Genomic DNA, 17,573 nt, shown 5'->3' with positions numbered 1-17,573 from the left:
ATGCCATCATTTCTAACTTCTAGATCTGTTTTTTAACTGTTCACGTTATTTGCGGCCAGTCTATTAATAACTCAGAGCACGTGACATAGACTGGGCATGCTTGATGTCCATAAATGGTATATGTAAGACTAAAATGGAAAGATGCAATTTTCCTTTAGTTTTTTCCCCAATTTTTGGTTTGGAAGCATAACAAGCATTAGTATATAAAAAAAAATAATTAAATTTCATGGGTATCTTTAATTTATCTGAATATTGACAGCTTACAAGCGTATCGATTGAGTTTTCTACTTTGTTTTGATCAACTGGTGTTTAGCAGCTGGGAGGGCGAATCCTACTGCCTCGTTTTGGTGTGTGTGTGTGTGTGTGTGTGTGTGTGTATATATGTAAAATCACTGATTCTACGCGTATGTGTCCGCTAGTGTGCTGCGCTACTGTGTATAAACATTTCTACAGACTGTTTGGAACTCGAATCAGTTATTGACGTTGACATCGGGACGAGTAGTCAAAGTTTCGGGAATATCTCACACATTTGGCAACATGTATCGATACTAATCCACTAATTTATATGCAATTAATTTACTGACTGTGCTGACTTTATCCTGGCGGAATGAAAATATGATACCTGCAAATGGATGCATTTTCATGTTCCGTTGACATACATTTGAATTTGTTGCAATGTGACGGTAGTCGATGTATTCCGAAGAATGTTTAAGTAAGTTCATGTGGCGGATAAGTTTCTTGAACGAAACGAAGCATTACTTTACAGTTCCAGTAGGCATAATATCTTTTTATATTCGTTTAGTTAAAGAATAATATTTTAACTTAACCCGATATCGGAATTCCCAGCTTTCATCGTTTTCCTGTCAACTGAAATGTAGACCAACGAAACTTTAAAACAAGTCCATTTCTTTTGCAAGAATTTGAATTTATTAGAGAAAAGACACCAGAGTAAGTAAAGTCTGACTTTAGTCTGACTCTACATCCCCGTCTGTTTGTAGCCCCCTCCCCAACGATTTCAAAAAAGAAATCGTTTAATGTGACAAAAAGTGCACAGAACTAAGTCAACTGAATCATTGATTTATAATTTCTAACCTGACTGTGACCAGAATGGCATTAATACTAGAATCCACTTCATCTTTCATGCTTAACGGACTTTCCATACTAACACGGCGCCATATTACGTACACTATGGGATAGTCTATTTCCATCAGACAACATAATGGCGTTTTTCATCCTGTTCAGTAACTGCCGGATAATTCCGTAAATTAATTCAATTTGTAGACATGAACATTGAAATTAAACCGTATGTTAAATCCGTGGAAGACGCAAATTTGTTGTCATTCTAAGACCCTGACGCCCAAAACATAAATATCAGCGTCAAGGTCTAACTCGTAGCAGAGGCGTAGCGGGGGGTGGGGGGGGTGGGTGGGCAGGGGGGTACATATGTCCCCGGGCGCCAAGGTACAGGGGCGCCAAAATGAGGCTTACAACGTTACATTATAATAAGTAAACAAGGGTAATATTCAAAAATGTGATTAAACGGGGAGGGGGCTGGGGCGCCAATTTTATAGTTCGTCCCCGGGCGCAAAATATCATAGCTACGCCTCTGACTCGTAGGACTACCTGCTGCTATGTGAAAACAAAAACCAACTGTAAGTGAAATCAGTTGCGTGTATAATTCAGCAAGCGAAACGATGCGGTTCTCGGTATTATTTACAAATACCACATTTTTCCCACGCGTCGGTTACAGGTCATTGGCTGACTGACTGGCCGTGAGAACCAGGCCAAGTTTTAAGTTATTTTAGTCGCCGGCGTTTGCTATTGTTTGTGAAGTGAATCAAGCAAGGGGTGATAACTTCTCCGGCCTTAAAGTAATTTTTTGGTCGTAGTGATTGTTGTAGTGAATGTGTGACTGTGCTGGGAATTAGACAAAATGTGAGCAATGCTCTGTAATTCAATTATCATTATATCAATAAGAATATGAGCGATTATGCACGGACTATGGAATATCGTACATCTAAATTAAATGACTAGAGGTAATTAGAAAATATCTCACCGTCGGTAATTCTATCAAGCAACAAATACAAAAGTGGAATTTGCAGAAGATACAGAATTACTAATATTTAAACCAATTTTGGAACAAACGTAAAAGATTTCTGAAACGACAACGGCATTGTCAGCACAAATTCAAGACTTTAAAACTACTGGTGAGGATCTACCTAAATTGAGATTAAAAGCTAGATATATTAATCCTCAAGGCTATGTACAAGTGATAGAGAATCTACATGCAATTCCTGCTGCGGGATATCCGCTACAGTGTCAGCTTCTACGACCAAAATTGTGTAAAAGTAGTGAAGTGGGATGATTCAGAGAAAATGCGAAAATAGATTGCAGACCCTACCTGGGACTGTTTAGGGACAAGATTTATAGGGACAATGGGAAAATACATTACAGACCACCCCCCGGAACTGTTTAGGGACAATGGGAAATTGAACATTGGGAATATTGGGTCTGTTTACCACACATCGAGGATTTTGAACAGAGTCAGAAATAAGAATCGGATAAATTTTTACAGCAGCAAAAGGAAGCAGAACAAGCTTTTCTTCTTCAACAAAAACAGCAAGAAGAAGAGGCAAGAAGGGAACGACAGGAAGAAGAAGAAGTATCAGCGCAGAAACAAGGTCTAAGAGAAAATGGTGAAAGTCAAACGGTTGCGGTACTTTTAGACATTTTTGCAAAATTAACGAGTCTGAAACAAATGCATCAGACGTCTTTATCACGGCCCAAGAGAAAAGGACCTTCCTGAGCTAAACAACCCAATCCCGTTGCTACGTCTGCAGTACCACCGCTAGTGATTTCTACCAAATGATCATCACAGGAGGCAGTCCAGAAGTTGGCCTTGGCAGTGACAGAGGCTTAAGACAGTTGAAGCAGATTGCCAACATCAAAATAAAACTATATAAAAAAAACTTGTACCCATGTTGTACGTGTGTGAATGCTTGAGTGAGTGCGTGAGTGTAGGCTCTTATTCTAAAAATCAAAACCAAGAGACACTTACGGTTTATGCCTGGTCTATTCTGGTACAAATTTTACAATCCAATTCACAACACAGCACAACACTTTAAAAAGTTCAGAGGCTTCTTCTTTGTCCGTCTTCATTCTCTCTCTTTTTTTATTTCTTCACTCTCACAAGGTTTTCCTCCTCTTCTTCCTCTCTTTCTCCTTTCTTCTTTTCTTCTCATGCTTCTGTTTCTGAACGTGTCTGAGTTCTTCCTTTGGGGAGGGTACCTCTACTTCCTGTTCTGTACCCCTCTTTTCTTCTCCTTGCTCCTGTTGTTTCTTATAGCAATCTGAAGACCAATGTCCTTTTTCTTGAAAATGATAGCAGGTATCTTGACTTTTGTATCGTCTAGCACCTGTTTCGCTTTTTTGACGGTCTGGACACTCTGAACACCAATGTCCTTTCTTCTTACAGATATAGCGAGTATCTTGACTTTTATCTCGAAAGGAGAGTGAGTAGTCCGTTGGCTTGTCTGAAGAAAGTTTTCTTATGGCACCTCGCAAAGCTCTGATCAAAAGTTGGATCTGTGTAGGCTCTTCCGTCGTTCTGCGCGGTTTGAGAGTGAAATGAATATTGGAAGGGAAGTCACACACCCTTTATATATACGCTGGTCTGCCATGGATATAAAGTAACCCATGGCGTTTAAAATGTAGTCAATTTTTGCAGTCAAGATGAAACGATCGCATACATTAATGAAGAAACGAGAAGAAAGTAAGAGGCAGAAACGTGATGTATCGCCTCGTATAGAAGCTGAAGTCTTGGCACAAATTCATGCCAGTGACTTTGGCCCAGAGAATCTACACCTAGCCAAACTTCACCACCATTAGTAAACCCTGAAAAATTTAGAACCACATCTTACACTTAGACGGTGAAGTTTAAAGATTTCAAGTCCAACGTACCACTGGCGAAAGCAGAAGGTTTCATTACAGAGGTTTGGGAATCTTTGTTAACCACTCTGAATCGCCAATGTCAAGCCAAAGAAGACGATCGCTTGAGACTTTCCATTCATCAGAAGAGTCTCAAATCCCCCGTTTGGATCGAGTTTAGAAACCAAGCAGAATTGACACCTTCCAAAGTCATCGACAAGATTCAACATGTACAACAATCCAACGACACGTTTCATATCACCGATGGAAAAGCGACACTGTTTCTGACCCACGTATCTCTCCCCAGTGTGACCGGACAACGCAGAAAATTATTATTTATGGGCGACCTTCTCAGCACCGAAAGGAGCTTAGTCCAAATTAACAACTCTCAAGACCAGATGTGTTTAGCCAGGGCTATCGTCGCAGGACGAACGTATGCCGACAAGAACGACACGGCAGAGTGGAAAAAGGCCTTGGAGAACATTCAAAAATCGAACCGAGCCAAACAAGGAAGTGAAGCAGAACTTCTGTTACAACAAGTTGGCCTGTCCAAAAAGACACACCCCATGGCATTCCTGAAATGGAGAAAAAAATGCAAGATGTCCTAGTTCCACGCTACACCTTCTAAGAGCACCCTCAAGAAGTGCGCGGACCTTGGTTGTTTCGAGGCAAAGATTTCCAAGACGAAAAATACATTCACGTCTATTATCACGATTAACATTCTGATACCATTACCAGTATCGCTGCATTGTTGGGATAAGGTTATTACTGTGAGAAATGTGACTATGGCTATAACAATCGAGAGCAGCACAAGCATTGTGGATCGAAATGATCAGGATGTTTGGCCTTTCAACCCTGTCTGGACAAAGGACAAGAACGAGTACATAGTTCTGCTTGTCAGCGCACTTTTTGTCAGCCCTGCCTGTTACCAACAACATCTGAAGACGCAAGGTTCACAGCAAAAATGTGCTTGTCAACTCCAGAGATTATGTCCTACTTGTGGACAAGTCATACTGACCAATGATGCCAAGGCAATTTCATCTTTTTCGCTTTCGAATGCATGCAAGAGACGGGCATTCACATTCCTAATTTCTGCGTGGCTCATCGAGAATGCGAAAATTGCATTCTAGAACCTATCACTAGTCATTGCCCTCTCTGCAGTAAGATTCCTGGAGGAGGTGGAAATATCTTTCGGAGACCAAACACTCTAGCTGATTTTGCTCATTGGATTTTAGACCCTATGGACGAGACGTGGAACCAAGAGGACATTGAACGCTACGGAGTTTGTCGTCGTCTTGCCCCAGTGATGGCTCACAATTTCTCGGAACAAGATGGACAGTTTATTTTGAGATACTATACGGAACAAGGCACCGAACGTCCTAAAGTGACTTTGAACGGAGGCAAAATCATTTCCATGCAAGTGGGACAAGTACAGTTTAAAGATTCGATGAGCTACTTGGCCACGCATTTGAATCGAATGCCTAAAACGTTTCGAATGACAGAAATGACCACAGGCTACATTCAGTAAGTTTTCAAAATCGAAGCCAATCAACATGCCGTTCTACTCCATTTGCCTGAGGCTCACGATTACGTGCGCACCGAACAACTAGAAGCTTTCTGTTCTTGGTACCAGGCCCATGCCTCGGACCCTTTCGACTTTCAGGAAGAAATGTTAAAGTATTGTCGTTCCGACGTGGACATTTTACGGCGTTGCTGTGGAAAATTTCCAGAACTGTTCATGGAATACGTAGGGACCGATCCTTTGAAAAAAGCGTGCACCATTGCCAAAGCATGATCCTTAGTGTACTGTCAACGATCCATGCCCGAAAACACCCTTGCTGTCACGAGTTCTGAAACAACCAACTTTGTCAGGCGTCAGTACTCGGTCATAGCCCTACGATGGTTACATTACTTCTGCGACAAAGAAGACAAATGGTTTCAACATGCCCGCAACGGAGGAGGCGAAATGACCATCGGAACGTATTCATTGGATGGCTGCTACTTAGAAAACCCCAGGATCGTGTACGAGTTTAACGGTTGCTTATTTCACGGATGTTCCCTCTGTTACCCTCAACGTGACACAAAAAATTCAGTTTTTACAACGAACCATGGAAGACGTTTACCAGACCACTTGTCTGCGACGCTTGAATTTAGAACAGCAAGGATACGAAGTCGTGGGAATGTGTCAACACGAGTTCTATCACCGTTTGAAAACCAATCCCGTGTTTAAACGCATCGTAGAAAGTTACAAGTTGATGGACCCACTGAACCCGAGGGACAGTTTGTACGGAGGACGGACGAATGACACCTGTTTGTTGTACCACGATGACGAAGAGAAAGGAAAAGAAATCAAATACTTGGACGTGTGTTCACTGTATCCCTAGTGTGCAAATATTGTCACTTTCCTACAGGGCAACCGCAATTGCTGAATGAACACATTGTCCTGGAGAACATTCGACAATACGAAGGCTTGATCAAGTGAAAAGTTTTGCCTCTCACCAACTTGTACCATCCCGTGCTACCTCACCTTTACCAAGGAAAACTGATCCTTCCTTTGTTCCATACTTATGCCGAAACGTGTAACCAAGACCAACCATGTCAGCACACCCTGGAAGAAAGTGCCTTTACGGGAACGTGGGTCAGCGTGGAATTGTTTAAAGCTCTTGACATGGGATACCAACTGTTAGAAGTGTACTAAATTTACCACTTTCACAAGACACAAAAATACTACAAGGGAGACGAGACTCAGAAAGACGTTTTTGCAGAATACGTGTATGCCTTTTTGAAACTAAAACAAGAAGCCAGTGGGTATCCTTCCTGGTACGACACTCCCGAAGAGCAAAAGACATTAAAGGAGAAATACTGGGATCAGGAAGGCATCACTTTAGACCACATCCAGAAAACGAAGGTAGGCGATCGTTTGCCAAAGTGATGTTAAATTGCTTGTGGGGCAAAATGGCAAAACGACCATGTTTGCCCAAGACAGAGTATTTGACAGAACCTTCCCGGTACTTCCAGATGATTCACGACAAAACCAAATTCATGAAACACGTGGATGTCGTTCGTGAGGATTTGATCGTAGTCAATTACGAAGAAGATCTGGACTTTGTAGCAGCCGACGAATTTGGAAATGTCATCATTGTGGTTTACGTGGCAGCCCATGATCGCTTAAAATTGTACGAAGCTTTAGAACTGTTAAGTGATTGCGTCTTGTATTTTGACAACGACAGTTGCATCTACATCGATCGGCCGGATCACCAACACCCTAACATCGAAGGAGACCGTTTAGGAGTCTGGACAGACGAACACCCCGACGACAAGATTCTAAGTTTCGATAGGGGCGATCGTAAAAATTACAGCTACGAATAACGGGACCCACAAAGAGAGGTGCACGCCGAGTGTAAAGTGAAAGGATTGACTCTCAATTATCGCACCAGTCAAGTAGTGAACTTTGGCGTACTGAAAGATGCCTTGCAGTCTGGACAGGATGGAAACTTTAAAGTGACCACTCACGAACGGCATACGTTTGTACGTTTAACTACTCACCAAATCGTCAGTCGACCTTGGAAAAGCTGTATCAAATTGTGTACCAGAAGCGCGTGCGACTTCCGAACCACTTCACTTTACCGTCCGTTCACTTCGATATTGGTCAGTATGGTGGCGCTCTACAGTTTTGTATTTTGCACAGGGTTGGGGTTTTAAAGAAATAGAATTTCCTCGGCTTTCCTCACTAGGTATACTGGCATTTTAAAAAGACCTTAAATATCTTAGATATAATTCAAAGAACCTTTAATTCCCTTTATTTTGGTATATGACTGATGAGTGTAATGGGGGTTATAGAGTATACTGCTTTGCCTTACTCCAGATGTGCTCCTTTCAAAAAAGTGCTAGCTCCACTTGGTCATTTTCACTTCCTGAACTTCAGAGTTAAATTGTATAAAAAAAGAGCCAATAACTTTTTTTTACATTTGACATATTTTGTTATTCATCCATTGCACTTCCAGAAGCTGGTAATGTCTAGTCTGGCAAAATTCATTTTCCCTATTTTAATAGCTGTTATAGATAGTGTACTTTAGACTAATTCAGGCTCATTTTTTTAGCACAAGGGAGCATTCATTTTAATTATTAGTTTGTTTAAATCATGTACAGTTTCCAACAGTCCAATATCCAAAGAAATATCATCCGCATTATATTATTGTAGCATAGAGGAATGCCACCATTCTCTTCATTGTGCATATTTTAAATGCAAACAACTTCAACTTACATACATCACTCTCTCAAAAGTACATAATAACTGGTGAGCGCACCTTATAAAAATAAGGACAATATGCAAGATATGTTCGTCGTGACTACCATTGCCAAGTAAGAAAGATGAATTCTTTCAGAGACGCACAAAAGAAGTTCAGACAGGCACAATTCAAGTTTTCGGACTCTGAGGAGGAGTGCGATGCTGTGCCTTGCAATGAGAGCGATGCAGTAACGCATCATGGGAACTTTGTTACAACTACTATTACTACCACTACACCAACAATGGATAGTGATGTTGTGCGTGTTATACCTGACATATGCGAAAGCGATGACACTCGTTATCGATGACTCTTTATTAGTTTTCATTGTGAAGGTCAACGTTCAAGGCTACCACCCTACAGATGTCATCCATCACTGATCAAATTCCCGTCGATGTCACCCTACCCTCATCGAAGCGAACCTGTGAAAGACGAATATTCGTTCCCTGTGCGTATCCCTGAATACTGCGACTTTGAAAATCGTCTTCCATCGTTCAAAGGAAAATGGCCTAAATATCGGGGGGGGGGGGTACCGACCCCAGAAGAATTAGCCAGAGCGGGATTTTTTCTACTTGGGCGAACGGGATAGAGTCAAATGATTCAGTTGCCGTGTGTCGCTACATCAGTGGGAACAACAATATTCATCATACCTGGAACATGCTAGATGGTCCCCGAATTGTCACTACCTACCTTTAGTCGGACCGAGCCATTACAGTATCATACAACGTCGTTTAAGAAACCAGACTGGCCAGTAGTCAAATGTTGGACACCACCAAAAATGTATTTAAACCCCATTTAAAAAATAATATTCAAGCATTACCCAACGAATTGCAAGAGAAGATCTACAAGGAAGTTTGGCAGGGACTTGCTAGAGCAAAGTCTGAATGGGTGACTGTGGAACTTTTATGTCGAGAAATTGACAAGAGGAAAGTGAAAGAAGTCAACAAACGGAATAGATTTTTCTGGATCAAGTGTGCATTACCCTATTATTCCGCTTTAGGCTGTTTACAACAGAAGATTTCATTGACATTCTTGACCGTTACCCTGAATGGCTGTGGTCAGAAATTACTATGTTCATTACTTTCGCTCTAGTTGTTGTTATTGTTGTTGGGTTTAAGGACATTTTTCAGCACACGATAGGCTATGCATGGCGGCCAGTATTAATGGTGCAGGAAGAACCCGGGAAAACCCCGGGAAGAACCACCGACCCACGAGACGCTACTGGCAAGCTTTCTCACATACCCACATTGGCCGAATCCTAGACTCTAACCCACGCAGACAGGTGAGATGGCAGCGATCCGTAACGGAGAACGCCTTAGACCACTCGGCCACTCGGGGCCCCACTTCCGGTCTAGAGGAAGATTTTAAATACAATAATACTCACTGACATGATCATGGATACTTTACAAGAGAACATTCGTGGTTTGCCTGTGGAGTTGAGAGAACGGATTTACCGAGAACTGGTCAAGATTAAAAAGAAACGTAAATAACAATTGCATCCATTATGTCACCATTGTTTAAACCCCTGATACCTGAATGGTATTAAAGGACTGATTGAGATGAAAGTGTTCATATGGTCAGACATTGTTAAACTGGACGTGGGCCGAAACGATTGGTTTGTTACTCCTGATCATATGTACTACAAGGTACACTTACTGCAATGAATTCAAGAAGAAGAGTTAGAGAGTTACCAAAATCTTTAACGCAACGTAAACTGAGTGGAAGAGGAAACTTCTGAACGGTACCTTATGATGTTTGCACATCATAAGGCACCATTCAGAAGTTTCCTCTTCCACTAAGTTTATATTGTTTGAAAGATTTTGGTAACTCATTTAGATTCGCCACTGGAATAAAATCATCCTTGTGCAGAAAGTACACGTATTGTCTCCGACAACAAAAAGGTATAAAACTAACTACCATGCCACAATGTTTATCAGAAGTGATACAACATATTCCGTGGAAGGAAATCAATGACACTATTCAAACAGTGGACGATTACCAACACTTATTACGCGAACTGTGTCCATTGAATTGGGTTCGACGTGTGACATGTGTGTTAGTGACATGTTTTCTGGACTTTCGTTTACCAGCCGATTCCTCGTGGACTCTTTACGAACAGTACTTACCACCCAATAAATCAAGAAAGTGGTTCCTTTAAATGTCCTCGAGACACTCATTTTGCACAAAACCTTGCGTTTTCGTCTGGATACTTTTCGACCTCTACTGGATAAAAAAGATTCGTCAACCTTTAGGTACCGAAGATGTGAATGACGATGTGTGTGTAGCTTGTGACTTACACCCTTATTGGAAAGATGTACGTGACTGGAAAAATTGGGGTTTTGAGGCTAGGACCCAAGAAGTGGCCCACTATCCTCAAGAGTTGTGATCCTTTCTTCCTTCCAAAGTCCAAGGAAAAAAGTCACTTTTAAACCTGTGTTAGTGACAGTACCAGAAGAACCCGTCACCGAGGCCAATTGGTCCCTTCAGGAAAGGACTGTCATGGACATTCCTGAAAGACCATTCTGGGAGGACACTTGTGTGACATTACCCTATGTAGAACCTGTAAGAACAATACACCCTGTCCCTAGGACATCTTGATTACCAAAAACATGTTGTACAGAGAGTTGTTTATATTCCACTTTGATCGTTTTAATGTGTATATAATTGCTGTACTTAACCTGTTAGCTTTTATGCATTTTTGTCTTTCATGTTGTTCCATTTTGACTTGCAACAGACGTGTCCTGAGAAAAGGTATAAAAACTCTTGTCTTGTTTGCCTTCGTGTCACAAGTCCTTGCATTATGGCTACCTCTGCTGTCTCTGCTCCCTCTTCCTTCACTTTCAAAGTCATCGACTAACACTTAGATCGTGCCAGTTGGGAGGCTTTGTATTTTCGCCATCACTTTAACATGCTCACTGCTGGGCCTAGCGGTAGACGCAAAATCGAATTTCTCAAACGTTTGATCGAACATAGACATTGTTTGATCGATCGTTAACCTCAGCAAATCGTGTGGTGTTGCAAAGAGTGTTTGTTGTAGGCATTCCTAGCGAAAACGACGGAATCGTGTCTGACCCCAGTCGAACCCATCTGGTCATTTTCGACGAAATGTTAGGAGAAGACGAAGAAGAAATTAATCTGTGGTTTACGCGCAAAGGGCTTCATCGTAATGCCAGTGTCATCTACATCACTCAACATTTGTTTCAACAAAGTAAATCCCATCTCACCATCAGTATCAATGCTCATTACGTGGTCTTGTTTAAAAGTCCTAGAGATAAATGACATGCGCAAGTCTTAGTCAAACAGTTAGGAACGCCTTGGCTGACTGATGCGTACGACGATGCCACTCAAACTCCACACACCTATTTACTCGTGGATTTGAAACCCACTACCCCCGAGTATTTGCGATTTCGTAGACATCTGTTTTACCACTGGTGTCAAGTCGGAGGGCCTGTCCTGTCCAGTACACGTCCCTGTCGTCGACTTAACCCAAAAAAAATCTATAAAAACCTCGAACATTTGGGTCCTGTCTCACAGCGTCAACATGACGTACCTTCAGTCTCATCTTCCCGTCAAATTGATTCGTGCCTTGTGTGGCATCAGTCGCGAAATAAACCCACAAATACGTGCTCGTGTCTTAGAAGCCTGTCTCAAAGAAGTCTTACGATGGTTCACGGTGACAGCACCTCAATTACTTCAAGGCATCATTGAAACTCCTCATCAAACCGAACGCTTTTTTGACAGAAACAAAGTAGCCTTGACACAACTGGCCGGTTCTGCCATCGACACTCAAACCAAAAAGCAAATTATTTTGAAACCTGGCGGGAGCGGTTCTCTAGGAGGTGTCATCATTCGCTCACTCTTAAGGTGGGATCCTAAGGCCCCCAAAGTTCTCCCCAAGAAAAGAAAACTCCCAAAGATTCTAAACGAAGCCTCGAGAAGAAAAAGAGCAGTGGTGGCAAGACCAGGTCACAACCCTCAGAAAAAGAAAAGCCCACATAAAAAAAAAGGAAAAGTCCTGATAAAAGAAAAGCCCTCAAAACAAAGCTTCTGCTCGCAAGAGAGACACTTCGACCAGGACGCTATCTTACATTCGCAAACCACGACCTGCAGCTGCGATGACCGCGTCTCCAGTAGCCTCAGATTCTTCCACTTCTCCGTTGTTGGGGATGCCAGTCCAACCCCATTTGACACCTGTTCTTCCTCAGGTGATGAGAGCATGGAAACGTACGTCTGAAAGAACTTATGCTGTAGTGGTGTCACCCTCTTCTTCTTTAGCTGCAGTGGCAGCTGCTCGCTAAGTACATGCTCTCAAAATTAAAGTCCAAGAGAGATCGGGTATGTTACAGAGTTTACTGAATTTGTCCAAGCAAGAAGTATTCCGATTTAGTCCGTTGCGAACCCCTCCACAACGTGTGATTCCTGTCATCAAGTTGATACGACGTAAAGACAATCAGTGGCAACGCGTTCCAGTATAAAAAAGGCATGAGGCAAAGTATGGGTATCAGTGTTTTGTGCTCCTGAAGACCCAAAGATGCCACCCCCAAAAAGTTATCCCTCTTCTAGCCCAAAGGAAAGAAAATGAAAGGACTGCCTCCTCGTTCTGTCAAACATGGGGACATGTTGTCTATCCTTTCCAAAGCTTCTCCACCCAAGCAAAAAAAAAAAAAAAAAAACTCATTCAAGCTGCCTCCAAAGATGTCATCAATACCGTGTGCGAATGTTATTTCAACGTCTTGAAAGGCACGATACCTTTGTCAAAACACCAGAAACAATGCTTAGGCAAACATCGTCACGTTCTTCGCCAAATGGTTCAAAAGAAAATACACATTCATCAAAAGAAGATGTTGATACAACGGGGAGGAATTTAGCATCTATTGTTAGGAACCTTGCTTAAAGGAGTATTGGGAACCATGTTGGGAGGACTCGTGGGAGCAAGATAAAAAGGACCTCTGAAGTCCAAAGATCTCAGACGTGACCCTTGACGTCAAATGGAATGACGAAAACTGGCTTTAGTGCCTTACAAACGATGGATGGAATACCATCGTTGGCAAGAACAACGGACCCGGTTTTTGCCTCCCGATCCAAATTTGACCGAAATGTTCCAGGTACATTACGAATTTCAGCCATTGATGGATCGCCACGATTTGTACAAAGCTGAAAAATCGCAAAAGTACAGTCAACTCTTCCAACGACTACAACTCTTTCACTAGAAAACTTTAGATGAAACAGCTCTACCCACTCTGAGAGATTTTAAGAACTTGATGAAATGTCCATCACCCACACTACCACTACCCACAGAGGTCAAGACAGACGCCACCCGACTAAAATCTGAGGAAGAAGAGGCATGAAAAGTCTTTCAAACGCCGTTAGCAGATCCCATTCCTAGTAAGATTTCAGCGTCTTTGTTGACCCCTTCCCCCACAACCCAACGAGAAGAAATGAAAGCTTATGTTAAAAAGATGATGTCCACTGCTCATTTGACAGAAGCGAAAAAGAAAGAAGGGAAACCAGAAGTGAAAAAAGAAAAGAACAAAACCATTGCATTACCACCTCCACCACCTTCGACTTCTACACCCGTAGCCCATCGGACACGTAAATCCGTTTCCAAACCACCCTTTCATCCCGTCCAAAGTAGCATCAGCGAAGTGTGGGTGACTTATTAACAAAAAATGGAGAAGGTGTTAGCCACCATTTACTACGATCCATCCCATCCTGCAAGATACGGATTAGTTCAGAAATTGTATCTTGCTGCCAAAACTCGACTGAAAAGTCTCGACATTGAAAGCATTCTCGAACGATGAACCCGTAAAGTGGGAAAACGACGTGTCAAAGAAGTCAAAGTGCGTTGGAAAGGATATCCACTCAGTTTTGATTCTTGGATCGACGCTTCGCAAGTCATCGACTATACAATGAAGTGACCATCATGCCCTTTCACACAGCCTCAGATACCGCTACTAACGCAGCGACCTCTCCTTCACACTGTTCTTCTCTGCAAGATCTACAAAAGCAACCCTTGTGGGTGTGGGGTGGAGAACGTGTACCTAAAACTCAAAATCGTCTTTTTCTGCCAAATATTTGTAGTGCATTGTGTCATCAGTGAGGCCATTGCCAATTTGAATTTGCAACAAGGAGAAAAACAATTGTGGACCATTTTATTGATCACTTGCATCGGTTACCTTCTTCCCAATCCTTCCCTGAAGTACTCATCGAGAGGGAACAACGGGAATCTTGCGTATAGTGTCCGTCACCACCTCAAAACAACAACAATCCCATTTTGGGCGGAGACTCTCCTCTCACTTTCAGTGACCTCTCGGACAGCCACTGAACTCTGGAATTATGAACAACCATAACAAATTTTACTTGACGTTACCCAGTGACAGTTCCATGGAGGTGTTTCCCCCTAACACTTTGTGTTGTTACACGGCCAAATTACGTCAGGCCATCCAATTCGATCACGAAGCCTATTAGGAATTTTCTTTGGTGGAAATCACAAGTCCTCAATGTCTTTCTAAATCAAATTTTTTTTACGGTCGAAGATCATGACGAGCAAATGCAAACGTACTTGAATACCCATGTAGATTATAAAATGAAAGCACATAAAGAACAAACTCAAAAGTGGACCTATAACTTGATCATTTCCCCAGGCTATTATTTTAGTGGTCAACATTTGGTAAACACCATTGATTCCAAATCTAATGCAGTGTTTCTTAAAGCTTTGGAGAGTGCCAGAAAAGTGTTACCCTTGAGTACCATAAAGTAGCTCGTCGCCTACTGATAAAATTTCCGGAGGTTAAAGTGTTGTCTATTTTATTTTGTCCCGAATTGTATGACATGTTGGGCGGGGACATGTAGATGAGGAAGAAAGTAGAAGAAAAAGGCGAATTAGCAGTCATTTGTGACAACGATTCTTTTGTCAAATTATTTCGTACCCCGGTAGAACGGAACCAAGGACTGAATTTGATCTTTGTGTACTCCGATGTGGTGGAGTATAACGTGCTGAGACTCACCTCCGTACCGTTACTGCGTGTCACTACTTTCAAAGAGGATTCTGCCACGGTCGCTGACGAAGAAATTTGAAACACCTTTCACTTTCACCGCGGATTTGTAAATTCTCACTATCTGTCCGTCAGCAAGTCGGATTTTGACACTGACAACAATACTATAAAAGGAGATCTGGGACAAAATATTCCATTCACCAAAGGAAAAGTCACGGTGAAACTCCATTTTCGAAAACCATTCTCTAATGAGTTGTAAGTCATGTATCCAGTGTACCGATGCGTCGCTCGACAACGAAGACACGGTTTAGGAGATATGTTAAAATCGGCCTTTCGTTCGGTTGCTCTCGTGTTGAAACCGATGGTGACACGCGGATTGCATGCCTTGAACGATGCCGCACTGACGCAAGGCAAAGAATTTTTCCTAAATATCATCATTGACAAACAAAACCCTAAAGAAGCTTTCTTGAGAGCAGGCAAAAATGTCTTGTTGCAAACAGGCAAAGACATTTTGGGTCGACGAGAAACTCCTATAAATGCCCTGAACTCTACTTAGGCAGGCATTTCCACTTCCCTTACTCCACAGCATGGACACGGCAGAAAAAGACGTTGAAGAAAGCACACCTTCACAAGACTTCACATTCCTAAAGCTTGAAAGACTAAGAAAAGAAGAACTGCTCGAGACTTAGACGTTTCGATTGTTAAATCATAAAAACAAAAATGATGCACCGAGTGTCTTGCGCCTGTTCAAAGTCGGAACTGGATCTGTTTGCCATGCCACCGACTATGATGACAATGCAAGAATCCCAGTGGGTCGATCTTCATCTTGTCTCCTTTTTGACGGATTCAGCTCCCATCGACTTTGATATCAAAGGATAACACTCTCCAGGAGGCGATGGTAGAGTAGCCCCTGTCAACAAGTTCATGCGTTACGTGTTCAGTGAAGTGGATTTGTATTTGAATAACAAACTGGTCAGCAGTAGCATGGATACCCTTAACGAGCGTACCTGGAAAATCTATTGACGTACGGAAAAGAGATTAAGAGTACTCATCTAGATGCTTGCGTGGTATGGGAAACCTGATACAGAGGGTGAGAACACGTTTAACTACACAGTCCTGCCAGCAGACGACGATCCTCACAATGTGGGGTTTAATGAGTCACGGCGTTTCATACGACGATTATGCCGGAGGCCATGCTTTGTGGTCTTTTGATTTCACTGCAGTCCAAGGCAGATTCGAAGGACATTTCCACCCTATAAAATCTGCTCAGATTCGTGTGGAACTTCAGTTTGCAAATCCACTACTCCCAGAATAGAAGAAATTCTAGACTATTAGAAGTCATGGAAGATTGTTATCCCTCTTTACATAGTGGAGAATAATTGGACATAGAATAGAAGGAGACCGTGGAAGTAGAACCGGAAGACAAAGACAAAGATGACATCGTGATAAAGTCCAGATGGGCAGAACAAGAAGAACATTTAGTCTCCTGTTTTGCTACATACCTGGCGGAAAAAATTAAGGAATTGATAAGAAAGATTGCTATGGATGTCAAAACGATTATCCCAGTCAAATTCAACACGATAAATGACTGATGATGATTCAAGAAGAAAAACTGGACGAATATCTGGACGAAGTTTGGAGTCTCATCTCGGACGAAGACGTGTTGCATCAGTGGTATAAAGGCTTGAGTGAACATTCTTGTCCTCCATTAACGACTCTAAAGATCCATCGCATCGAAGTTCTCTTAGCTCAGAGTGCAGAGACAAAGCGAAGAAACGGTTAGTTGTCAGATATTTTCAAAGTGAAAGTCAGGATTGAATTGATCATTTATCATTAAATGTGAAGAAAACCAACACAAAAACAGATAGCTGGGAACTTTATTACATTTTGTACCACAGTTCGTTCACTGCTTCTTGGAATCCTGTCGTGTGCGTTAAAGTTGAATTGTCTCATCGCAAACCTCGAGACCATCAAGCTTGTGTCATCAACACGGACGACAGTCATCTCCCATGAACCCACTGGGTAGACGTCTACTTTCCCCGTGATGGTTGTGTGGAGTATTTCGATTCGTATGGATTGCTTCCTTTTTAAGACGATATCATTGACTTTATGAGAAGAAATGCTCAGAGTCAATAATATGAAATTACAGGGCACAGATTCCATGGTGTGTGGACAATATTGTGTGTATTTCCTTCATCAACGTAGCCTGGGATATTCTTTAGAAAATTTAGTAACTTATTTTGATCGTCATTCTTCTAGAAACGATGAGAAAGTAGATAGATAGTTTTGTGATCATTGTGGTTATCTTTTGTTTTAAGCTAGGAAACGTAGTGTAAATCAATAGCACAATGACTTCCAGCTGTTC

At 42.0% G+C, this 17,573-nt stretch overlaps 1 protein-coding gene across 1 annotated transcript in view; it reads right to left on the bottom strand.

The window, feature by feature from the left end:
- The window catches only part of LOC149789772 (uncharacterized), a 44,248-nt gene that overhangs the window by 9,124 nt on the left and 17,551 nt on the right, over positions 1-17,573 (bottom strand). The window lies entirely within an intron of this gene.

This window comes from Sinohyriopsis cumingii, chromosome 10 (assembly GCF_028554795.1).
Source record: "Sinohyriopsis cumingii isolate HCF-2022 chromosome 10, ASM2855479v2, whole genome shotgun sequence".
NCBI lineage: Eukaryota > Metazoa > Mollusca > Bivalvia > Unionida > Unionidae > Sinohyriopsis > Sinohyriopsis cumingii.
Note: the sequence above shows the minus strand (reverse complement) of the source record. Positions and strands in the feature narration are given on the sequence as shown.